Source organism: Mustela nivalis (assembly GCF_964662115.1).
Source record: "Mustela nivalis genome assembly, chromosome: 17".
In the NCBI taxonomy this organism is placed as follows: Eukaryota; Metazoa; Chordata; class Mammalia; order Carnivora; family Mustelidae; genus Mustela; species Mustela nivalis.
Genome location: NC_139036.1, coordinates 58,341,135 through 58,367,331, shown reverse-complemented (window position 1 = coordinate 58,367,331; position 26,197 = coordinate 58,341,135).

The following is a 26,197-nucleotide window of genomic DNA, read 5'->3' as shown; positions in this document are numbered from 1 at the left end:
AACTAAAAACTTCCCCTCTTTGAGAAACACTGTGAAGAACATAAACACACAAGTCTCAGACTGGGGGCCAGTGTTTGCAAAACATATTTCTGTGCGAAGACTCGTGTCCAGGATATTTAAAGAACTCTCAGAATTTAATAAGGCAAAAGAAGCAGCCCCATTTTTACAAGTCAGCAGAAGATTTGAAAAGACACTTCACTGAAGACAGTATACGGGTAGAAGATAAGCACGCGAAGAAAAGATGTTCAACGTCACTAACTGTCAGGGAAATACAAACTAAGGCCACAGTGAGATGTCCCAACACAGATATCAGAAGGGCTTTAAATCTGACAACAGCAGGAGTTGGTGAGGATGTGAAACACTGGCCCTGCGGGGCGCAACAGCCATGCAGGATGACCATTTGGTCATCATAGGACGGCACTGGGTTTCCATACTGGAAATGTGTGTTCCCACAGAACCTGCGTGGCAGTGTTTGTAGCAGCTTGATTCATCCTCATCGAAAACTGGAAATGTCCCTCAACTGGTGACAGATAAAAAAGTAACAGTAAGGGCGCCTGGGTGGCTCAGTGGGTTAAGCCACTGCCTTCGGCTCAGGTCATGATCCCAGGGTCCTGGGATCGAGCCCCGCATCGGGCTCTCTGCTCAGCAGGGAGCCTGCTTCCCTCTCTCTCTGCCTGCCTCTCTGCCTACTTGTGATCTCTGTCTGTCAAATAAATAAATAAAAATCTTAAAAAAAAAAAAGTAACAGTAAATCATGCAACAGGGAACCACTCTGCAAGAAAAAGAAAGGAGCCTCCAGCACGCAGCGCGGAAGACACAAAAATGCTTGGTGTTCTGTGAAGGAAGCCAGACCCCAAAGGCTACCGACCATATGAGTCTCTGTACTGGACATTCTGGAAAAGGTAAAACTATAGGGGAAGATGACAGATTATTCATTTCCAGAGACCAGGGCGTGGGGAGATTTGGACTGGGTTGAGGGAGCTAAGTGTTACACGGCTGGATTGCGGTGCTGTTTACATAACTGCGTGCATTCATCAGAACTCACGGGGCTGGCCTCTAGCAAGAGTGAATTTTACCAAATGCAAATTATACCCAAGTAACCAGACTTAAAAAAAGAATCCTTTCAGAGTGACCTTACTAAAATACACATTTGCAACAGGAAGGTAACATCTATTATCAACACGTGTGGCGTGTGTCCAAATCAGGGAGCTAACGTCAAGTCATATAATTGATATTAGGGCTCCTTGTGATTTCCTGCACTGGAGGTTCGTGCCATTCATGGGGAGGGTCGCTGGACAGGACAGGTGTCAACATGCTTGTGGGTCACCCAGCGAGCTGAGACATACGGAGGGCCCCCACGGGTAACAGCTTAGGAGAATGGGGGCGGGACCAAGCAGAAGAGAGGCGAGGACTTAAGGAAGAATGTGCTCGGAAAGGGGTGTTGGGAGGGAAGAGGCGGCAGCCACGCAAGGGGCATTGGGCGCCCACAGCAGCCTACCACCATCACGGAGGCTGTCTGCTCCATCAGGATTACGTGAGCAAAGCAAGCAAAGGGCTGAGATCGAACCACCACACGCCAGTTCTCCCCCCACTGGGGATCAGCTTGGCCCATGAGCAAATAACCAAGTGACCCCATCACTCCAAACTAAAAGGGGTCACCAGCCCCTTGACCTCTGTGTAGTTTGACCGAAGACAAATAAATTCTCCTGTTTGTTTAAGGAAAGGTCTGCAAAGCCCAGAGCCCTGGGAAGAGACCTTCTTCCCTTCACTTAAAGTAATAGACTCCCTGCACGTCCCTGGTGCCCGGCCCCGGGGGCAGGACAGGGGGGGGACGCCCAGCTCTCCTGTCCGCTCTAGGAGCCACCATGCAGTCTCCTCTCCAAACACAGACGTCTTGCTTTCATTAAGTCAATGTACAATCACGTGGGGAGGATGTGTTCCAGTTTCTAGGCTGTGTCCGACTTCCGGGAGAGTGTCTGGCCCACAGCGATCCTGGGTACGGAGGTGATGCTGTGGGAGTGAAGAGACAGAATGCCAAGTGGGCAGACAGAAGCCGTAGCCTGGGAATTTGGAACTGACATGCAGAGACTCGGTCTTGCTCTGAGTGGCTGGCCCATGCATTTACCTATCGAGAGACTGGAGGACGAGTCAGTGACCTGCTGAACTAGGGGGTCGCTCGTGGCCCCAGAGGCACCTCCCATTCTCACAGTCAACACCCTTCTTCGTCTTTGAGCTGGCTCGGGCAGTCTCTGCTCCTTGCGGAATTATTTCCATTTTACCGATCAGCTCTGAGGCACTGGCGAGTGAAGTCACTAGTCCAAAGTGACAGGATCCGTGAGGGGACAGCTGAGGGCCAAGCCCAGATGGGTCTGAGTCTGAAATCTGTGTTCCCCAAATAGTGCTCTTGGCAGGGCAGCTTCCAGAGAAATCTCCCCATTTCCGAACCCTTCTCAGAACGTTCCCTGGAGTTCTCAGCCCTGGCTGTCTACCAGAACCGACTCTGGAGCCTTGGGAAGGGACCTGAGCCCTACAGAAGCACGCTCAGCTAGCCCTCTGCAGGTCAGTCCTGGGAGCCCGTGGGCATACCCACTGGATCCAGCCCCACACTGGTCAACCGTCTCCATTTCTTTAGGGACTCCAGAACCCCCAGCCATGCTGAGGAAAGGGCGGGAAGGGGGCAGGGCAGGGGAGGAGGGGGAGTACATTCCAGGAGGCAGAGCTCAGGAAGGAGGATGCTCACGGAGACCAGAGGCTGCAGACAGACCGGTGATGAGGGGCTGCCTGCCCGGGGCCTTCTGGAGAATGGGGGTCGGGGCTGGAGACCAGGCTCACTGGTGTTGGTGACAGGCAGGAGGGACGTGTAGATGCTGCAGGTGAACCCGCAAGGGAAGACAGGGCCAGATGAACCCAGACTGCTCCCCCCGGGGAACTCACCGCCTGGTGCCTGGTGCCTGGTGCTGGTTTTTATTTGGGAAGAGGGAAGAGAACTGGCGGTTTGGAAACTCCACTGACCCTATTTGTTCTCCCCTGGAAACACGGGGCTGATGCCCCCCCCCCCACATTCCCAGGTCCGGTGAGACTTCACCCGAGGCCACAGACAGCTGAGCTGTGCAGCGCAGCTCCCGGAGAAATCAGGGACTACGGCTCGGCAAGGAGACAGGCACAGGAACCTTTCCCTCTAACTGCCCATCACACCCTGTGAGGAAGCAGCAAAAATGCTGTTGTCTTGCTCATAAGGCTCTGGCTGACCCAGATAAGATGCGCCCCACCAAGGGCCTGAGCCTCTGGGGCAGTGACGTTGACACAAGGACTGCAGGGCCCCAGGGATTAAGCTAAGCTTCTGTTAAGTCCCTGACCTTGCAGATAACATCATGCAAACCAGACCCAGGGGACACTGTGGCTCTCCTCTCAACACAGACACGTCTTAGACTCTGCCAAGAGAGCTGTCAGCCTGACTCCCACGTCTGCTTCCAGCCCTGTTCCTCTGGGGACCGTGAGGGTCCCAGCGTCGGGGACACACGCATACACACACACACCTGAGACACTAAAGCCACAGCAGCCACCTCTCCGAAGCAGGCTGGCTTTTCTCTGAACCCGCCGCCACCGCCCCCACCCCCAGGGAGGGCTGTGAACACTGTGTCCTGACAACCTCTTCAGGCCAGATTCTCAACCCTGCGGGACAGGAGGACACACGTCCGCCCACATACGCGGTCGGGATCATCTGGAATGGTCTCCCCTGCAACTGATGGCCTGCCCTTTCCAGCTCTGGACTGGCCAACGCAGTGGTCCATCACCAACCCAGAGAGCCAATAGAGTGACAGTCGTGGCCTACAGGAGACCACACACGTGGCGTCCATGTGCCGCTGAACAGTCCGGAGACTGCACTTGCCAGCTGACAGTGTGTGTCCCGGCCGCACCCAGCCGCGGTGGAGGGAGCTGCCCGGCTCCCGTCATGCAGTGACAGTTTCGAGGTGGCAGGATGCGCGGAGTGGCCCGTCCTCGGTGGAGGGTCAGGGTTCCTCCCAGAGCGATGACGTTCCTACACCACGGCGGGACACTTGTTTGCCAAGAGTTCATCTTTGCACCCAGCCTCCTTTCTGAGCGAGGGAGAGGCCGAGTGGGGGTCCCTGCGCCCCCCCTTCTGCCCCAGTCTTTGCCCCTGCAGCTTTAGCAGCGGACAGACGAGGCACTGCGGTCACCCCAGGGCTCACAGCCGCCTCTTCCCATCCCTGGCATAGCCACAGCCTCAGCATTTTGGAAACTCCACTGACCCAGGGTCATGCTGCACCCCCCACTGTGCCCCGATCAGTCCATGACCTTGGGCACGTCCTTGAACCTCCCTGGGCCTCTGTCTCCTTCTCCAGGAGATGAGCGGGATGAGGCCGCTGGGTTTCCGTGGCCTCTCTCAGCTCTGAGGTCTGCACATTGGCTTCCAACACCTCCGTTCCTTCTCCCTGAGTCCAAATCTGGAATAGAGTAATCCGGGGCTTATGAAAACGCTTATGTTTTCTAAGGGACCTTCTCCTCCCCTGGCATCCTTTTGTGCTGCTGATGTCTACCTGTGTCTCTGGCTCCCAGGGAAAGGACTCTTTGATCTCACTCTACCGTGCCCTGATGATTAGCTCTGTGTGGGCGACTAAAGAAATTCTAGCCATAAATAATAATGATGATTATAAAAATAATAACAGGCGCAGTCTCCTCCCTGTGTCAAAGCGCTGGTTGCTTCTTCTTCTTCTTCTTCTTTTTTTTTTTTAAATGCCACTCTGTGCCAAAGGCCTTCAGAAAAGGAGTTAATTAATATCCCTTGCTGTGGACTAATTCTCGTTTCAACATGTGGCTGTCATTTCCCTGTCATCATAGCTGATTTACAACAGGGTTTAATTAAATTCTCCGTACATTATTCAGCATCCTCCAAAGACAACACCAGAGAGGCCCGGGGTATTTAAAATGTCACCTGCTGAGACATATCACCTCTTCTTAAATAAATATGACAGTGATCAAACTTTGGCTAATTACAGTGACTTAGTTATTTGTTTGTATGTTTTAATATTTAATTGCTTTCATGTTCATCCAATTACCGAGCAACAGCAAATAGAAATTAACTTTTTATCAGCGTGTTCCCAGCCCAGCAAATAAGCGCCCCCAAGCCTCCGTACATGGGGAGCTGCCCAAGCTCCCCGTATGGCAGACACGTTCTCAGCTCAGTGCACGGGTCGATTAAATTAAGGGAGAGCCCTCGCGGCTCCTGCCCCAACTCCCAGCCTGCTTGGGGCTGCACGCCCAGCTTCCGGCAGCATCTGACTCCGGACTAAGAGCAGGGAGCAGACACGCTCAGGGACTTAGTTCCATACTGCCACCCGATGGCCGCGCTGCGCAATTGCCCCTCTTCCTTCCGATGTTTAGGGTTGCCTGGAAGAAGATGAAAGAGAACTTGGGGAGCTTGTGCCTTCAAGTTCCCCGCGGGGCAGCCTGGTTGTCTGCACGGCGGCAGAGGCCCTGTCTTCATGCTTGTCCAGCTCCGCGAGCCGTCTGCTCCTGGTTAGAAATTCTAGCGCCTTCTGCCAAGCTCCCTGACAAAGGCAGCACCTGAAAATGTTTCTAGCATGTGCCATTTACATCCCAGATTCTAGCAGCTGGATGCCCGCCCCGCTAAGAAACGGGACTCGGGAAATATGCCACAGCTTATCGTGAATGCTGTTCTGATCACAAGTCTTAGCCAGACCCTGAGACGTCCCACAGGGCCCCCAAAAGCCGGTCCCTCAGGCGTTATCTTGAAAGCTCCCACTTGCTCCAGCCCATCATTTGACATTTCGACGTTTGCTTTTCTCCCAGTCCTAACCTCAGTATCTCAATCTCTGCAGAATTTCAAAAATAAAAAGGGATGGAGAATTAAGCCCTTCCTGGAACTCTCTCGGTGATTCCAAATTGGATAAGCCTGTTCTACCTCCAGCCATACCCCACAGCCTCATGGGATGTTGGTTTAAAACGTTAAACTTTCCAAAAATAAAAATAATCTTTTCATGTACTTACATCTTATCTTCCCAGCTCAGCTGTAAGCTCCTTAAGGGGCGGGCCTGGAAACCAGCAGAGACTTAACCACGGTAAAAGCTAAAGAAAATAGCCACTGGCTAGCTTTCTGCCAAATGGCCCATAAGTTGTCTTATGTGGGGTCTGGCTCACGAGGGGGCAGACAGGTGTCATGGAAGAAAATCCATTTGCTCATCGAGCAAGTAAGTCCTACTGTGCACTAAGCCTAGGCTACAATGAAACAATGCAAAGGCTCTGTCCTTGGTGCTGGAGTGTGGGAGCGAGCACAAGTAATTGTGAGCTAAGGTGTGTGGCTGAGAAGGCAGAGGACAAAGGAGTGTGGCCAAATGAGGCCACCTGGTCTGGGCAGCCAGTGGGAGCTTGCTGAGGAAGCCAGTGTGAGCTGACAGTTGAAGAAAGAAGAGGAACCTTTTTCATTTAGCAAAGAATAGAAGGCCATTTGAAAATTTTTTCCTGGGGACCCCGGGTTTATGCAAATGAACTCAGATCAGGAAGAGACATTCTATCTAATTGGTCCCAGCAGGTGCTTCCCTGGTCAGGGGTCAGCACACAGTTCAGCACCCGTGGGAATATCGCCATCAGGGTCCCTGAGACCTGCGTTGCTGTCACACCCCCTCTTTTCAGATCCTGGAGATTTTTGCCTTTAATTCACACCAAGTCCTTATTCGCATTTCCTCTCAAGCTAATTCTCCTTGACAGGCAAGTCCTTAGAGAAAGAAAGCAAGCTCCAAATCCCTTGGCTTGGTCAGGAACTATTGAGAAACCAAGGCAGCAGAGAACATGGCACAGTGGACCAAGACCAGGCCGGGCATCAGGGAAAGGTCTGGACCTTAGGAACCTGGGGGGAGGGGGCTTCTAACATGGAGGTCCGGCTCGGATGGTCCCTCTGAAAAGCAACAGCACCTCTACAGGATTGAAGCCATTCAGTTTATCCTTGTCAGAACGAGGCACGTGGTAGGACTCAGGCCCTCCCGTAAGTGTCACATGTTGTCACAGGACAAGACACACAAGGGTCTGGGGGTCCCCATCTGAGCCCATCTGGAGGAACAGGAGAGGCTGCATAGAATGGGGGAGGATATTTAGGACATGAAAAAAGGATAGCGGTGGGCTGAAGGGAAAAATCAGTCTGCGATACAACTTCTGCCTGACTCCCTCTCTCCAGACACACCCTTGGTGCCAAGCTGCATAGAGGGACAACAGTTAAGGTCCTGGACGATGGCCCGCATCAGCCACCAGACTTGTAAGTGAGCAGACCTTTAGATGACTCCAGGCCCAGCCTTTGTGCCATCCCATTTGATGCTGCATAATACAGAGAAAAGCTGTCCCCACTGAGCCAGTGGGCAAAATTAAGGTAGTCATTGTTTAAATAACTCCTAAGTTCAGGCTTATTACATAACACTAGGGAAACAGAATAATACCTGTGATCGGTCTCAACCTTGTGCCTTTGACAGCAAATACCATTTTTACCTTCAAAATTTATTAATTTAATTTATGTATCTGTTCTTATCAGTTTAATATCTGATACGTCCTCTATCCGAGGACAATATATTAAATGGATTTTTGGAGCAGGGAGATGGAATAGGAGCTTGCTCCGTCCACTCCACGCATCGACCTGGTATTGCAGTACTTCCGGGAACGGTGCACTCCCCTGGGCGGAATAAAAAAAAATTTTATTAATTTATTATCTTTATTTATTTATTTTTATTTGACAGAAAGCGAGATCACAAGCAGGCAGAGAGGCAGACAGAGAGAGAGGAGGAAACAGGCTCCCCGCCAAGCAGAGAGCCCAATTCGGGGCTCGAGTCTAGGACCTGAGATCATGACCCAAGCCGAAGGCAGAGGTTTTAACCCACTGAGCCACCCAGGTGCCCCTTATTATCTTAATTGATTAATTCAGATACCTCTCATTCCAAATTTCCACTTGGGCTAAGATGAAGTGTGTCCTCTTTGCCTGAGTTAAGGAGCTATGTAAGCAACTTAATCATGTACCAAAGACGATAGGGGAAAATCTACTCTTTATTGAAACTACCTTCAGGGGCACCTGGGGGGTTCAGTTTGTTAAGCATCTGCTTTCAGTTCAGGTCATGATCCCAGGGTCCTGGGGTTGAGTCCTGCATCAGGCTCCCTGCTCAGTGGGGAGGCTGTTTCTTCCTCTCCTTCTACTGCTCCCCCTACTTGTGCTCTCTCTGTCAAATAAATAAATAAATAAAATATTTAAAACAAAACAAGACAAAACAAAGGAACTATCTTCAGGTACATCTGTTATAACGTGTATTTGTTTACAAAGAGGTACTATTATAGTCACAAAGTAAACTTATCTATTTATTCTCGTCCTTACTAAGTAACTTCAAGATATTTGAGTACATTAAGTGGTCACTACAGGTGTCTAAATATAACCCATCAGTGTTTCTTTAAAAACATTTAAAACCAGCTTGCCTCTCCAGCATTATTCCAAGGACTCTGAATCTAATCATAAGTAAATCCTTGAACTTTCTATATAGAATTATGCTGTAATTCTATATAGAACTCTATAGAGAAGCGGCTCTGTCACAAACCCATACAGGTAATTTGTCTGTATTGTCCTGTGACTTCCCATTTAGGACTTAGATCTGTGACCACTGTGCATTTTCTCTGCTCCCACAATCTGAATATACTCAGCAGATCTCTACCAACAGTCAGGCAAATATACTTCTTATCATAGTTTTATCTTCACCCCCTTACCCAGCATAACTTACTTTCTCTTTGTGATGTACCCTCAAAGGCCCTAAAAGAAGTTTGCATCAATCTATAGCCTATATTTTAAATTAAACTGAGACCCCAGAAAGCCCAGGTCTTAGCAGTAAAGATCATGTCTTGGGTTAAGGGCTACACCATAGATCTGAGTTGAAAACCAAAGTGGGTCCACCCAGACAAAGAATACAACCAAACCTTGCAGGAGGAAAAGCATTCACCAAGAATTGGACTGCATGCCGAACAAAATTCAACATTTTTTTAAAGTAGGTTAAGACAGGGGCACCTGGGTGGCTCAGTGGTTTAAAGCCTCTGCCTTCGGCTCAGGTCACGATCCCAGGGTCCTGGGATCAAGCCCCGCATCGGGCTCTCTGCTCTGCAGAGAAACTGCTTCTTCCTTCTCTCTCTGCCTGCCTCTCTGCCTACTTGTGATCTCTGTCAAATAAATAAATAAAATCTTTAACATAGGTTAAGACGATCCAGACGCCATACAACATATCTTCTGAAATGTCCAGCATATAATCGAAAATTACTAGACATGTGAAGAGATAGAAAAATATGACTTGTATCAAGGGGAGAAAAAAGAAATTAATAGAAAAAGAGCTGAGCTAACCTATCTTGGCAGAAGAGACCTTTAAAGCAGCCATTAAGAATGTGTTCACAAACTTAAATGAAGGTTGGCCATGAACAAAATAGGGGGAATCTCAGGAAAGAAATAGAAATTATTTAAAAATAGCCAAGTTAATTCCAGAACTTATAGGTAAACTATTTGAAATTCACTGACTAGGAGATTGAATGTTATGGAAGCAAGGATTAGGAAGCTTGAATAAAAATTATTCCATCTGAAGGACACAGAGAAAGAGATTTCATGAAAACCAACAGATATTTGATAATCTATTGGACAAAATTATGTGGTATAACATATATGTAAGCAGAAGGGTTTTTTTTTTAAAGATTTTATTTGTTTATTTGACAGAAATCACAAGTAGACAGAGAGGCAGGCAGAGAGAGAGAGAGGAGGAAGCAGGCTCGCTGCGGGGCAGAGAGCCCGATGCAGGACTCGATCCCAGGACCCTGAGATCACGACCTGAGCCGAAGGCAGAGGCTTAACCCACTGAGCCACCCTGGCACCCCAGAAGGTTGTTTGTTTTTTTTTTTTTTTAATGTAAGTAGAGTTTTTAACAGAGAAGACAGAGAATGGGGCAGAAGAAATAATAGTTAAAATTTTCCAAATTTGATGAAAAACGTTCATTGCAGATTCAAAAATCTCAAAGAACCTCAAGCAAGGTCACTTCAAAGCTTCCCATACCTAGGTATACTATAGTCAAACTGCTAAAGAAAAAAAAGGAAAGAAAGATAAAAAGGAAAAAGAAAAAAAGAGGATCCTGAAAGCAGGCAGGAAAAAAAAGATACCTTACATAGAAAGAAAAAAATGATAAAAATTATAGCTATTTTCTCAACAGATACAGTCACAGCTAGAAGATAAGGGTGCAAAAAATCTTAAAGAAATGGAGGCAAGAGCTGAGGCGGAGGGAGGATTGTTGGCTCATGAGTCTACGTCAAGTGAAAATAGTTCTCAAAAATGAGAATGAGACAAACGTGTTTGCAGATAATGAACTCAGAGAATTCCTCTGTAGCAACCCGGCATGACAAGAAATGCCTAAGGCAGTTCTTCAGGATGAAGGGAAATAATGCCATACAGAATTCAGATCTACAAGAAGGAATAAAGAGTGCCAGGCGTGGTAAATATTATGGGTAAAAAATGAAAGCCCGTGTTGCACGGGGGATTGGCGGTCCAATGGCCTGGACTTCTATCTAGTTCTACCACTTCCTAACTAGCTGACCTTGGGCTCTTCCTTAAAATAAACCTCAGTGTCTCCATCTATAGAATGGGAATAATTCTAGGACTGAATGTATAGAGTTGCAGGAGGATTAAATGAGAAAACTGATGTAAAGAGTATGATGTCGTACCTGGGGGTGCCTCAAAACTTTCACCTATACCAGCAATTCTAACCATTCAGCACCCTTGTTTGGTGGCTGTTGTCCCCATTTCAAAGGGAACCAGTAGAGCACAGACCAGGCAGGTAGGAAGTGGGAGAGGTGTCCAAACTCAGACACAGCCTCGTCTCAGATGCATGCGTGTGCTCTAGTACACACCAGTGGTGCTTAATTGTGTCTCCGCCATGGACTCCGTCTCAGAATAATACTTATAAATGCATAAAATGAAATGCATAGAATTACAGAGGTGACAAATGACAATGAATGCCCGTTCTTAAAATATATCGTAAAGATAGCCATAGTATATGTGCTTCTTCCTCAATGTATGAAATAAAGTGTAGCTGCTGATTCAATAACCAACATGATTTCCAAGTGATGTCGGGCATAAAGAATATTTTGCGATATCTGCAACAATATTCATGTAGTGAAGAAACAGTTGTGAAAACCACAGTGGTGTGTTGAGGCCATTTTTAATGGAAGGAAATACTAAATTGCAGGATAACTTTGCCAAAACTAAATATGTAAACTTGCCTCATCCAAGCTCTTGGACCTCTACAGGTCCATAAACACCAGGTTAGAGACCTCGGGTGTCTGGTCTATATCACTTCTCAATAAATATTAGCTACTATCCTTTGGGAGGTGGATTCCCTCTGTCCATCTGTAGAAACCTCCTCACTTCCTCAGAAGGGAACTAAGTGCTTATCCATGCATGTAGACACAACATTTTCCAGAAATTTCAAGGGGTTCTGAGACCTTTGGAAGCCCCCCTTGGGTCCCGGATTAAGGAGCCCTGCTTCCTAAACAGCTGTCAAGAGTCCTCCTCTGCTCAGGAGGAAAATGATCTCCCCAAGAACATACAGTACTTTAAAAGAAGGAGAAAGAACAGAGTTGGCCGTTCAGGAACAGAAAGAAAACATCTTCTTGACCGTCAAAGCCAACAGGCAGTCATGGCCCAGCGCAGCCCATTTACAAGACTGATTACAAGGGGATCCAGCTGGTGGTGATGAGACACGGGGGTGAGGCCGGTGGAGGGCTGCAGAGAGAGGGGACATATTCCATGACGCTGTTCGGTGACACTGATTACTCTTCGTGGCCCAAACCAGGAATTCAACGACAAGCCAACTCATTGCAAAAGCTGTATAATAAAGTTTGGGATAAGGAATTAACTTTTATAGTCGCTGGGGCACTGAACCTCCACCGTAATACAGATTTATTACAAATTAAATTCTCTCCTCAAGGGGTTAATGTAAAGACACCATACACAGCAGAAAGACCCCCCCAGGGCTATGCTGGAGATCAAGGGCGGGTACTTGTTTGGTGGGCTGTCCCCTCCCCAAGCTGCAGATCACTGCCCCAGATGACCCGTGGTTCCCACCAAGTCCATCGCTGCCCGTTGGCAGAGTGGCAGTGAGCGGCATCCCCAGGCAAGGACATCTCCTTGCTTCCCACGGATGAGACCGAGGGCACCTTGGGCGCCCTAGCCCTTAGGCACCGCTTTTCCTGGCTGCACAGTGCAGACCCCAGAAGAGAAGCAGGGGAGAGGAGGGGAGCATGCGTAGCCCGCAGCTCCCCATTCTCTGACTTCTGGCCTTGAGTTCTCCACCCAGGAGTTTCGGATTCAAGGAATAAATTTCGGTTGACTTTTTGCTGACAACCCTCCCGCCTTTTCAGACTAGCGGCTGCCCGATGGGACAGGTCTGGAAACCCTGGGGTCCTTGGGCTGTCAGATTTCCCTTCCCTCCCTCCAGGACAGCCAAGCCAGAAAGGTGTTTCTTGGCTGGGTCCCAGGCCGGCGTGGCAGGGGCGTCCCCGGCCCCAACTCGCTCTCTCCCTGCGCCTCCCCGTTAACATCAGAGGCATGTGAGTGTCTCTTGCCCACACCCGGACAGAGTGCAGCGAGGGGGACCCAGGCCCAGGGGGCCCGGAAGCTGGGGCCAGTGGGGAGACCACAGACATTCAGCCAGGAGCCAAATCCCCTTAAAGACCACATGCAAGGTATTTGCAGATTGGGTCTACACCTTAGATTTGGGGGCTATAGCTTTTCCTTGATGCCCCCCACAGACCTCAGATCACCTCCTGGCATCTTGAGCCTGTTGTCCTGGCCTCTTGCCTTCAAAGGAGAGTATGCATGGAAAAAGCACCCCAAATCCTGGAGAGAGAGACACAAGGGAAAGTCAAACTCAGATTGACTCACCTCTGGGGCTTGACCTCTCACCAGCCAGGCCTCTGTGTCCCAAAACATCTCCAGAGTTAGCCCAGGAGCACCTGGCTGGCCCAGTCACCAGAACGTGGGACCCTTGCACTCAGGGTCATGAGTTCAAGTCCCACACTGGGCATGGAGCCTACTTAAAAATAAATGGATGGATGGATAGATAGATAGATAGATAGATAGATAGATAGATAGATAGATGGATAGATAGATAGATAGATAGATGGATAGATAGAGTTAGCCCAGATCTTTTCAAGATGATGGGCAAAGGCACTGGGCTACTCTCTTTCACCCATGTATTAGGGCCGACTACAGGCCAGACCCTAGAGACACAGTACCCAAAACAAAGCGCAGGCCCTCACGAAGTAGGGCAGAAAGACAGTAAACAAGTAAGTAATTATATACATGGCAGGTGGCATAAAAGCTGTGGGAACAAGGCGAGACGTGCAGAGAGGGAGCAAAAACAGCTGCCCTTCAAGGTCGGCATAGCTGGAGAAGGCCTCTCTGATGGACAGACACAGATGCAGGTGTGAGACATGTGGAACTCAGGAGGTAACAGCAGCCCAGGGAGAGGGAATGGCCAGTGCAAAGGCCCTGAGACAGCACAGTGCACACATGTTCAAGGAACACAAGCAGGCAGTATGGCTCAGAGAGGAATGAACTGGGACTGGTTCATGCTGGGCCCCAGAGGCCAAGATAAAGATAAAGACTTAGCACTCTTTTCTTTTTTTTTCAGAGCTGGAAGTCGTGGGGGCTTTCCAACAGAGGACTGACCTGGTTTCACTTAAGTTGCCAAAGGCTTGCCTTGGCTTGTCTGTGGCAAGGAGGCTGTTGGAGGGGGCTTGGGGGCAGCAGGCAGACCTGTTAGGAGATGGAAGATCACCGGGGTGAGGAGGAAGGCTAGGTTAGGCTTGGGTGGAGCCGGTTGGGGCTGCTGAGAGCCGGGCTGTGGGCTGTGACAAAAGAGAGGAGGCAGAGAGCGCCCAAGCCACCTGGTGAGTGGCTTTGCTGTTCCTGAAGCAGGACAGGTCGGGGAGGCAGGAACCTGGAGCACAAGCTTGGCCGTGCTGTGCGCCGTCTCGATGGGGCACCCCGCAGACGCGTGCCGGAGGCAGACACACGAGCCGGGCGTTCAGGACAGACGAGATGGGAACTTGGGGGTCAGCGCGGTTGGTACCTAAAGTCTTGGGGGAGATTCGGACCCCGAGGAGGTGGGCACTGCTTGAGGTGTCCAAGAGGGGACCGGCCCGTGTTCACAGTCAAGGAGACTGAGCGGGACAGCAGAGATGCGGGAGGCAACCCAGGGAACGGGTTGTCCTGAAAGCCAGCCTCCGAAGCTGTTTCAGGAAGGAGAGAAGACCACCTTGACCTTGTTCATCCATCCAGCAGGAGAGATCAATGCGGACCAGGAAGCATGGAGAGGAAGTGGATGACCTCATCCTCCGAAAGAAAGGAAGAGAAAGAGAGGAAAAGTTGAGCCCCTGGCATTACGAGGGGCGGAGACACCCTCCTCCGGTCTTCCAGCACAAGGTTTTCAAGGTCCCTCCGTGCTGTGCGCACCCCGACACTCACGCCTGTTTAAGGCCGAATCATCTGCCAGGGTCTGGACACATCACGTCCGACTTCGTTCTGCTCTCGATGGACATGGGGCTGGTTTCCCGTTTGGCTACTGGGAATAACGTTGTTGTGAACGTGGCTACGCAAGAATGTGTTCCGGTCCCTGCTCTCAGGTCTGGCGGGCAGGTACCCAGGGCTGGGAGTGCTGGGTCTGGTGATTCTGGATTTAACCTACCGAGGAAGCACTGGACTGTTGGCCAGGAGGCTGCCCCATGTTACATGCCCCTCCCCCTCCCCCACCCCCACCCCCATCTCTGCCCCCTCCCCCACCCCCAGCTGTGCAGCAGGGCTCAGACTTCCCCACATCCTCACCAATGCTGGTCATTTTCCATTGTTTTCAGTAATGAGCTCCTCCCCCCACCCCCACCCCCCTAAGTGGAACATGACGTCATGCTTTAGTTCTGATTTGCATTTTTTTTTAAGATTTTATTTATTTATTTGACAGACGGAGATCACAAGTAGACAGAGAAGCAGGCAGAGAGAGAAGAGGAAGCAGGCTCCCTGCCGGGCTCGATCCCAGGACCCTGAGATCATGACCTGAGCCAAAGGCAGAGGCTTTAACCCACTGAGCCACCCAGGCACCCCCTGATTTGCATTTCCTTGATGACTAATGGTGTTGGCTGACCTGGTTTCTGTCATGGTTAGTTTTGCTTTGAGAATATTTGAAGGCGTCCTCAGGGATGCTCTGCGACAAGGGCTGTGGGATGGTGGGGGAGGGACTGGCACCCAGGCTTCCGGGATGTGGCCCCGGGGAGCCCACCCAAAGGAGCTGCTCAGGCCCTTCCCGGCCTGCCTCCCTCCGCCTGTCTTGGGACCGGAGCAGACCCTTCGGTTCGCTTGTCCAAGTGCAGCTTCCAGACCCTGGCTGCCTTCAGGTCGATGCGCCAGGCCCAAACCTGCCTGGTTTAGAGTCCGATTTGAGTGCTTTTCTCTTGCACCTGAAAAAGCTGAGTTAAGAAGTATCACTTCGGAGCTCTTCTTCTGCCTGATTTTGCTATTAGAGGAAAAAAAATTTTCCATTTCCTTTGACTTTAGCTTCTCTGGTTCCTTTCTAATCACTGCCGGAGAGACCCCAGGTAATGAGAAGGGGGCGCCCCCTCTACATGCACACACGCACACACACACGCACGCACACACGCACACACGCACGCACACTCTGCTAGCAAGCTGCAGAGCAGGAGGGCCTGCCCTCTGGGGCACACTGTGTGACCCCTGCCACCCACAGCACGTTAAGGGGCTCGTGGTCCCAACCTGTTCCTTAGCTAAGCTTCCCAGCGAAAGCAGCCATCCCTGACTTGGGAAGTAGATTTGGACCCAACATCTTCTTACAGCAGAATTTCTTGAACCCTATGGAGGTAGTGACCCCACTGTCAAATGGCTTCATGTCCCCAAATTTCCTACGGCAGACTGTTCTGGAAGAGCACCAGGTATCTATGTGAGGCCTAAAAATCACAAGTGCCAGAACTGGGCCGGCCACATGACAGCTTCTCTGCGCCTCTCTCTCCCCATCTGTAAAATGGGCACAGCATGACTTCTTTCATTTACTCCAGAATCAAGGGTATAAGGTAAGGGCTCTGTCCCTAGCAGCCCAGGCGTAAGATCCAGATTGCTTAGGAAATTTAAAGGAAGGCATGGTCACCCCCAGGTGTGGACGTCATCACCCAAGGCTCTGTGAGCAAAGGAGGGAGGTTGAGAAGACCGACGGAGGCCGCGTGATTCTGTAGAATGTGGCAGGAAGACTCAGCGCCCACTGCCTGCCAGGCCCCCTGGCAGCAGCCCCGCCCCGTCTCCTCTCCCGTGACCGCGTGGGTGAGAGGGCCACACGCTCTGGCCCCCACACAGGGAGGCCCTCTCAGCACGTGGGTCATAGATAGGAGAAGCTGTAGGAGGAAACGCGCCCGCGGTGTGTGACAGTGGCTCCTGGAATTGGGGACATCGGCAGACGTGCCCTGGGGCAGGGGCGGGCAGGTACCAGGGTCCCCCTCCTTCAGTCATTCCTCTCTCTCTTACTGGAATACTTTACCCCCATTCGTAGCTACAACTGAGAGTGGTGTGGCGTTATCATAAAGGCGAACACGTCATTACAGGAGGTGGTGGGTTTGAAAAAAACAAACGTGCCAACTCGTGATTTATCCAACCAACTGGACGCACGTGAGCCTCGCCGTCCTCACTCTGACAGTGGGCATAGTCATAATTGCTCCTTAAACGTGTATTTGAAGGTCGGTCTGTTGTGTGAATGCATTTTTAAAAGAGCATGTTTTGGGCACCTGGGTTAAAGCCTCTGTCTTCGGCTCAGGTCATGATCTCAGGGTCCTGGGATCAAGCCCCGCATCGGGCTCTCTGCTCAGTGGGGAGCCTGCTTCCTCCCCAATCTCTCTCTCTCTCTCTGCCTCCCTCTCTGTCTGCTTCTGATCTCTCTCTGTCAAATAAATAAATAAAATCTTTAAGGGAAAAAAAAAAAAAGAACACATTTTGAGAAAACATCTTTGAGGGGGAATGTGCTGGCCAGGGGGCTTGGAGCACGAAAACTTGGCGTGAACCAGCACACGCATTCCGGAAGTTTCTTCTATCAGAGCAGATGTTTTTAGGGACCTGGGATGTATCTTTTAGAAACAGATTTTGTTTTTATTTATTTATTTAGAGGGCAGTGGGGCGCAGAGGGAGAGAATCCCAAGCAGGCTTCATGCCCAGCGCAGCGCAGCCCAGCACGGGGCTCAATCCTGGGACTCTGAGGTCACGACCTGAGCCAGAATCAAGAGTCGGATGCTCACCAGACTGAGCCCCTAGAAATAAACTTTTGGGTTCACATTTTCCAAGAGATTCTGTACTCGTCTCTCAGGCTGCCTCAACAAAGCGCCACGGGCTGGGCCGCGTTAGCAACAGAAATTTTCTTGCCCAGAGCTCGGAGGCTGGACTCCGAGATCCAGGCGTGTGGGCAGGACAGGTTTCTGCGGAGGCCTCTGTCCCGGGCTTGCACATGGACACTTCTCCCCGCGCCCTCACACGGTCTTCCCTCCGTGAGTGTGTCTTCATCTCCACTTTTTAGAAGGACGCCAGTCACCCTGGATGAAGGTGACCCTGGTGACCTCATTTAACCCTAATTATCTCCTTAAAGACCTTCTCTCGGCATCCTAGGTGCTGGGGTCTGAGCGGGCCGGGCTGTCCGGTCCACTCCAGACCCCGCCCACCCACCGGAGGGGCTTCCTGAGGACCCGAGTTCGGCATCGTCTCGAGGGCTCTCCCATAAGAACCCCGGTTCCAGCCACTGACTTTATTTATCTTTAAGGATAAATACACCAGAGGGAGATTTACACATAAATAATAAAAACATGCCTCAAAGGCAGAGAGCACATTCCAGAAAGTTCCACACTTGAAGCACTGTCCTGATAAGAGAGAGGAGCAGGTGGTTTCCAGGGTCAACCTTAGACCACCCAGGAGGTGGCCCCGAGCGTGGGAGGGCAGGGCAGCCTCACGGCGGGGCCTGGTCAGCAGGCGGACGGCACCCACCGCCCCTGCCCGCTCCCCCTGAGCCCGCGGACTGGGCAACCCCTCTGCAGGCTCGTTAGCGGCCATCCTCCGCTTTCCGGGGCGGTTCTCCCAGCTCTGGGAGCCGCAGCTGCCAGGGCTCTTCCCCGGGGGGATGCAGGCAGGAGGCCAGTGCCTGTCTGACACGTGTCAGGTCAAATCACCAGCTGTCCCGAGAACATCCTCCTCCCTGTCACCCTCGCCTCCAGCCACGTCGAGCCAACGCTGGACAGAGAGACAGCCAGCCGCCTAAGGATGCCAGGCAGGCGGCCCGCAACAGCACGTCCCTCCCGGCTCTCCAAGGGTCGGTGGAATAGCCACCACCGGCGGCATGGTCCCCGGGGGCCCTCGCCAGCCCCCCTACCACAGTGTGGCTAAGAGTGGGGGGGGCAGTGGCTGGGTACCACTGGGAGGGGTAAGGAGCCTCACCCTCCGGACTGGCCCATCTCTTCCAGGCAGCAGAAAGAAAAGGAAGAACCCATCTCCTAGGAGACTGGGTGGCCGCCGTGGCCACACAGTGGGGGCGCGCAGGGGCTCCCGTCCGCGCACGCAGCCCGTGCCCGTTCCCTGCCCTGTGATCACCCTGTCTACGTCCCGTCTCGTTTAGCCTCACAGCCAACCGGCATTTCAAGCTCTGCACCAAGACAGAGAACGGAAACGCTCATTCCAGCCCCCACACTGCTCTAGCCCTTCTGGATGTTCTCTGCTATCCCAGGAGCTAGCGTTCCAGAAGCTTCCTCAGCTGGCCGCACCCAGCGACGCACCGTCCCTGGTCCTGGCCCTGGCTCACGGGGCTCTGCCTGCTCCGGCCCCCGCACAGGTGGGCACAGGTGAGCCTTCCTTCTCAACATTGGTCCCGCTGCCCCCATCCCCTCTGGCTCCCCACGTCCCCACCGCACCTGGGAAGTTGTGGAAGGCGGGGGACGAAGGGAGGGGGCAGAGGAAGGGAAGGAATGGCTGCCCACGGGGGGCACCAGCAGAGGAAGGAGGGGCTCCCGCCCTGAGCACCCAGGATGCTTTCAGGTTCTTCCCACACTGCGGACCTCCTGGAAGCTCGCGGAAAGGGGACAGCACAGGCAGCTCAGGGATGGGGAGGGAACACCACGAACCTTGCAGAAAGGCAGGCATTAAAAAGCAGGGGGGAGGAGGAGGGGCTGTGCTAGGGGAGGAGAGAGAAGGAAGGGGTCAGAGCCGTGGGGTCCACAAAGGCAGGGCTGTGACCCAACCCCCTCCCTGGTGACGGTGGCTGTCACTCCGGGTGCCCCCTCCCGCCAGGTTTTGTTCCTGCTCTCCCCAGATAACCAGCTGTGTTGGGACAAGGTCCCCGGGGACCACGGCCAGAGCGACAGGGGCCTCTGCCTGGAGGTCACGAGGGGAGAGGCTTGGCTGAGACAGAGCATTCAGCCGGCCTCGGCCCCCCCAAGACCATACACACCCCCACGTGCACTGAGCAGCCTCGGAGCAAAGTCTGCAGCCGGCATCAACACTCGGGGGCGCCCTGATGTTGCCCACCGGGCACCCCAATGGGATTTGCCCTCAACAGCCCAGCCCCCCACCGTACGGGTCCTCTGCGTTCCTCTCCCTCTAGTCACAGAGCAAAATCCACGCCCTGAAAGCGCCACGTAGTCTCCCTTCCGTGCTGCTCTGTGCGGTGGTTGGCCGGGAGCCCTCGCTGCCGTGGGACGCAGACGGTGGCAGAGAGGCCAGTGGCACCGGGAGGCACAGCGCGTGGCGGGCATCTCTGCAGGGAGGCGGGGCCCTCGGATCAGACCCGTCCGGAGGCCTCCCCTGCACCCCGTTGCCCCGTTGTCCTGTCTCCGCACCCCGGCTTGCTCTGCCTGACGAATGCATTCCCAGCCTGGCCCCCGCCCCAGGAGGAAGGCGGAGGTGTTCCTGGGCAGGGGTGGGAGCGGGGGGGGGGGGGGGCGGGGAGCAGGGGGCTCCCCGTGCTGCGCATTCCCGCGCCCAGAGCTGGGGAGGGCGGGCAAGCAGACGAGGCTGTCACGGGGCTCCTTATTCTCTCTCCCAGCCCGGAAAGCCGGAGCCTATTGCTGCTCTCTTCGTAGGATTGGTTTTAATCCTGTATATTACAAGAACATGAATTAAGCGCTGATGAATGCAATATTAATTAATTACACAAAGATCCACGTGGGAGCCTGGGGAGGGGTGACGCGGGAGAGACGGTGCGCGCAGATGGCAGGGCGGAGGGCTCCCCTACAACCACGGTTCCCTGCCTTTCTGCCCCAGGGAGGCTTTCCGGCCGCGGCGGCTGTGGTTCTGCAAGATCCGAGCCTCTAGCACCACGACCGACGGACACAGGACGCTGAGGACGGGGCGTGACACCCCCACGCAGCGGGGACGGGAAGGGGGGCCCGGGGTCAGGTCCCCGTTTTCTCTCTCCGCAGGCCCGGACTGAAACCTTGGAAATCCATTTTGCACCTTCCGGAGCCGCTGCGCTCAGCTCTGAGCCCTGCAAGGGACCGCGGGCCTGGCGGGGCTGTGGACTTCCTGGGATTCTTCGGTCCGTTACACGGAGAGTGAGCGTCGCCAGAGAAGTCCTGCTTCGCTCGAGGCAGACTGTCCCCCAGAATACGTTGCAGGACCCCTTAGCCCCACCCCACCGCCTCCCACTCTGAGTCCCAGGACTGGGGTGCACTGCTACAGAGCCTTGGCCAAACGAGATGACCCTTCCTAGGACAAAAAAGTAAGACTGAACTTGAAAATCACGACAGGGGACCCATAGCCAGGGCTTTAAACAGATGTCAGCGGCTACTTCCCAGATGGTTCTTGGCTACAGTCAGTGCCCCCCACCCCGGTGCTTTCAGCTTGACATGGGACAAGCACCTCCACCTTCAGGAGTAGACCTGGGGTGTCCTATTGGGTAGGGGCTGGGTCCCCAGGCTGGGCGGTGGAGTCAGAGAAACAGGGCACACCTGTTCCCGGTATGAGACTCCCTCCTCCGTAGGAAGCATCACATGTGTTTTCTCCTTGATAGGAACATGGTCAGAATTCGAGAGTCTAACATGAGGGTTAGCTACGGTCTTCCAGGTATTAGACTGAATGTCAGCTTCCCCCTGAAACTCCTTCATTAAATCCTGGCCCCCAGGGTACCGGAGGAAAGGACCTCGGGAGGTCCCGCACCAGTGGGGTCCGCACCTGCTTGAAGGAGTCCCCAGGGAGCAAGCCCACCCCTTCCACCGCCCGTCTGCGGACCCGAACAGGCTCCCGCCAGGCCCCGGGTCTGTTCGCGTCCTCGTCTTGGACTTCCAGCCTCCAGAATAGAATAATAAGAAAAATAAATGTGTGTTGTTTATATGCCATGCGTCTAAGTTCATTGGGTTAAAGCAGCCTGGCCAGAAGAAGACAGACTCTTTCTGCCACGTCTAGCCAAGGTTCACAAGTTTCAAAGCCCCGTCCGTGAAAGACCAGACGTTGCAGGAATGTTCACAAGCCGTTCCCTTCGCTTCCCCCGGGCTGGGGACCCAGAGAAATTCAAGACAGGTTTGGAGCTAAAGTAGATCTTCTTATTCTGTCCAAAGACTAGGGCAGAATTTTTCTACATGCTTGCATGTAGATTTTTCTGCAGGACCCGCAGGCCATTTCCACCCCTTTGGTTTTTTAGTGTGAGTGTGTGTGTGTTTTTTAAGATTGTATTTATTTTTTTATTTACTTGAAAGAGAGAGTGAGTGTGGGCAGGGGGAGGGGCAGAGGGAGAGGGAGGCAGAGAGACAGAGAGAATCTCCGACAGACTCAGAACTGAGTGGGGAGCCTTACACGGGGCTCGATCCTATGACCCGGAGACCACAACCTGAGTCGAAACCAAGAGTTGGACTCTTGACCCACTGAGACACCCAGCACCCCCATTTCCGCCACTCTGTATCATGGGAACTGGAAGGTTCGGAGCCATGTTTCCCCGACTGCCTTGCTTTTGTAGGATACCAAAAGTGGTTTAGGGTTTGGAACAGAGGCCCATGTGTCATATGTGGAAGATACGGGGACCTGGAGGCCTAGCTCTCCCCTGCGGTGCTGGTGGGGAGATGTGCACAGACCAGCTGCTCGTCTCCAGCCCTACGGGTGGGAGGTTGGCACCGCACACGGACCTCCGGAGCCCAGCTGTGGAGCCACACCCTCAAAGATAGTGACGCATTCCAAGGTCACTGTTCCGGCCACCTCCTGACCTACAACATCTCCTTTCCTGTGTCAAATCTGTTGGGGGTCGCCTGGCTGGCTCAGTCAGTAGAACATGCAAGTCTTGGTCTCAAGGCTCTAAGTTTGAGCCCCACAGTGGGTGTATAGGGATCTTCAAAAAAAATCTTCAAAAAAAAAAAACTACATTTGTGTTTGGAGCTCCTGAAGTGGCTTCTCACGTTAAAGAGACAGCTTCTAACATTTCGCCAGTAAGTGGCTGTCAGGTTTTGGTAGACAACCATTATCACAGATGAAGTTTATAATTACTGCTCGTAAATGGCCATGGCATTTGTCCCTTACTGTTCTGTATCTGTCAAGATTGTCCGGCCATACGGTTGTGGTTTTGTTTTTTTTTTTTTAAGATTTTATTTATTTATTTGACAGACAGAGATCACAAGTAGGCAGAGAGTCAGGCAGAGGGGTGCTGAAGCAGACTCCCCGCTGAGCAGAGAGCCTGATGCGGGGCTTGATCCCAGGACTCTGAGATCATGACCTGAGCTGAAGGCAGAGGCTTTAACCCACTGAGCCACCCAGGTGCCCCGATTTTTAAACCTCAGTCTGATGGAGGTCCTTCTGGGCTGTGATGGTATGAAGGGCTCAGTGAATTCGCTCCACAAAAACAAGCATTAAACCGGACATAGTTGTCAAAAATCTGCCTTCGGGAGCAGTGGGAATTGACCAAAGGCAGACGGTACACCGTGAAGTTCTTGTTTGGGAAGTAATAGGAGGGTCCAAGGTCTTCTTGCCTGGGGGTCCCCCATCCTCCCGAAGTGAGGTCAGCAAGGACTATGGTAGGGCCCCCCGACCAGGGATGAAGGGAAAACCCCACAGTTTTGTAAGCTCAGGGACGCGCTGGCAGCTGGGGCACGCCCCGGACGAGCCATCCGTACGGGTGTAGGGGGAGCGAGGGAGAGACAGATGCTGGGAGCTGAGCCTGCCTCCAGCCGCGTTGCCTGAACTCTCTGGTGCCTATTATTAAGGCACATTTGTTGAATAAGGATTTTCGTATGTACAAGACCTGCTTCTGAATCTGGATGCACCAGCATCGGGCGGCAGAGCTGGGAGGGAGTCGTCAGCCCTCCCCACTCAGACTTCTTTCGTGGCCCCCAGTATCCACCAGAAAGAGCCCAAGGTCGTGGTGTCCAAAGTCCCTCAGTTCAACTCCCAAGGAAAACACCTAGAAAGGACGCAGCGAGGTGAATTTGAAACGAGTGCGTCCAGGAACCTCACAGGCATATTTGAACTGCGGCGCTAGAGAAATAACCTGAACAGCTTCAGAGCGAAGAGACCACGTGCCAAGGACACAAAAGGCCCCAAGTTCACTCCCGCAGTAGCGGACTGGAAGACAAAAGCTCAACCCAGTCAGGGCGCTCCCAGAGCAGCGGTTTTCAGGGAGCGCTCGGCATGCAGGCGAAGGATGAAGGCAGAGCAAAGACGTTGTCAGGACGAAGCTCAGGAAACGCATCCCTCGGGCGTTTTCGGGAAGCCCCTGGGAGACACCTGATCTGGGAAACAGGTGCCGCACACGCCCGTGGGAAGGAAAGAGAAGCTGCGAGTTCATGGACGGGGAGGGGGCTGGCACCCGGGGAGAGCAGAGCTCTGGGAGGAACGTGGGGGTCCATCAGGTGCCGCGGGAGAGACGCATGAAGCGCCTGCTGTAATCATCGTGGGGGACGTAGAACCTAGCGGGGTGTTCGAGAATTGAGGACGAAATCGTGACTGTGACCTCATCAGTCGTGTAACCAAATAACAGTATCTAATGAGGTATTATGAACAAATGTATATATTAACTCTAAGAAGATGGAGGACACACGGAGGGACATGTAGACATAGTAACAGTATTTCCCTCGGTGCTGGTGTTTTCCTAATGCCTTATGGTACGATCCCAATAACCCAAACTCTAAATAATGATTTTAACCCACTGGATGCCATAATAGATGGACAGAGAGCAGGGAAGGAGGTGTCGGGGCGGGAGAGAAAGTGCGGGGACACGTCTTCATTCTCCGCCACGGGACGTTGAGGGCAACATCAAGGGAGGTCACAGAAGCGCCTTATGGAGGGGTGAGCCAAAACCCAAATCAAAACGAGATGAAATAGGCTTGAAAAAGGGATCTCAGAGGCAAGGTGGGAAGAAATAGCGTTCAGACTGCTATAACAAAATACCAAAGAAGAGTAAGTAGCTTTTAAGCCACAGAGACAGACGTCTCATAGTTCTAGAGGCTGAAGTGTAAGACCACGCTGCCAGCAGATTTTGCTTCTTTCTGGTGACAGCTCACTGCGGGGTTCACAGACCTCCCTCTTAGCGTCTCCTCCAGCGGCAGAAAGGGTCTCTAACGGAAGAAACTAATATCATTCCTGTGGCTTTGCCCTCATGACTTGGTCACCTCCCAAAGGCACCGTCCCTGGAGGGGCGTGGTTAGCCTTCCCACCTATGAATTTTGGGGGAGAGACAGGGTATGAAACTGGTGACTTTTTGCTACTTTCTTTTAAGATTATTTAACATTTAAAACAACACACATTCTTTAGTGTAATTAAAAGATAACTTCGAAAGTGTATACATTTTAATGTTCTTAAGTATACAACTGGGGGCTCCTCTGCCTTCGGCTCAGGTGCTGATCTCAGGGTCCTGGGATTGAGCCCCACGTCTGGCTCCCTGCTCAACGGGGAGCCTGCTTCTCCCTCTCCCTCTGCTCAACGGGGAGCCTGCTTCTCCCTCTCCCTCTGTGCCTCACCCCTGTTCATGTTTTCTCCCTTTCTCCAATAAAAATAAATAGAATCTTAAAAAAAAAAAACAATTAAATACAGAATTAACAAGAGGTAACTACCTTACAAATTATTCAGAGATTATGCCAGGAAGGTAAAAATACAATCTGTAGAGAAAAATCCGGAGGACTTGGAACACACACACACACACACACACAGAAAACAGAGAAACAAAGAAGACAAAAGCATTAAAACCAAATGTGTTTGTCATAACAATATAAGTAAATGAGTGTCTTCTTTTATTAAAAAAAAAAAACTTACAAGGATATGCTGTTTACCAGAGGTTCTTCCAAAACAAAAGAGAAATTAAATATTAAGGAGAGATTAAAATTTAAAACAGCAGGCAAACACGATCAGGGAAAGGCAAACAAACAGAAAACAGGGATTGGAACATTCTGACCGTCAGCATGGCACCAAGAGCGAAAGATACCAAAATGCGCCGCTATTTTATAATGATCAAAGGTAAGACCCACAGTGAAAAAATTGTTTCATTCGTCATACTGCAGATTAATATGGAATCAAAACCTATTAACAAAAAGTTTGCAAATACAAAAAGATTCAGAACAGCAGTGGTTGACAATATTTCTCTCCATTGATAGACGAATGGGGAAAAAAATGGACAAAGTATTTTAATAACACAATTCATAAGGTTAAAGAAATTTCTAGCGATGTCTATAAATAGATCAAGAAGAGCCCTGTGTCCTCCCTTCCCGCTGGGCCCCGAGGGCGGTCTCTGTAACCCCTGGCATACACAGGAATAATGGTGCATCACTTCCAAGATTGGGGCCTGAAAGCCATCACGGCTTCTGGTCGGCTCATGTTCTTTCTTTGTCCCTTACGTCACTCATTCCGGGGAAGCCAGCTGTAATGTGGCAAGGAGCCCACATGGCTTCTGCCAACAGCCAGCCGAATGGAGCCATCGTAGAAGCAAATCCTCTGGCCCGAGTCATGCTTTCCCGTCACGGCAGCCTCGGCCAACATCGTCTCCTTGTCGAGAGACCCTGGGCATCACTTTCTCCCTTTGCTGGTCCTCAGTTCCTGAGCCACAGAAACTGGGAGTGAATGGTTGCCTGTCGTTGGACACTACTGTTTGCGGGTCAGTTGTTACAAAGCAGTAGA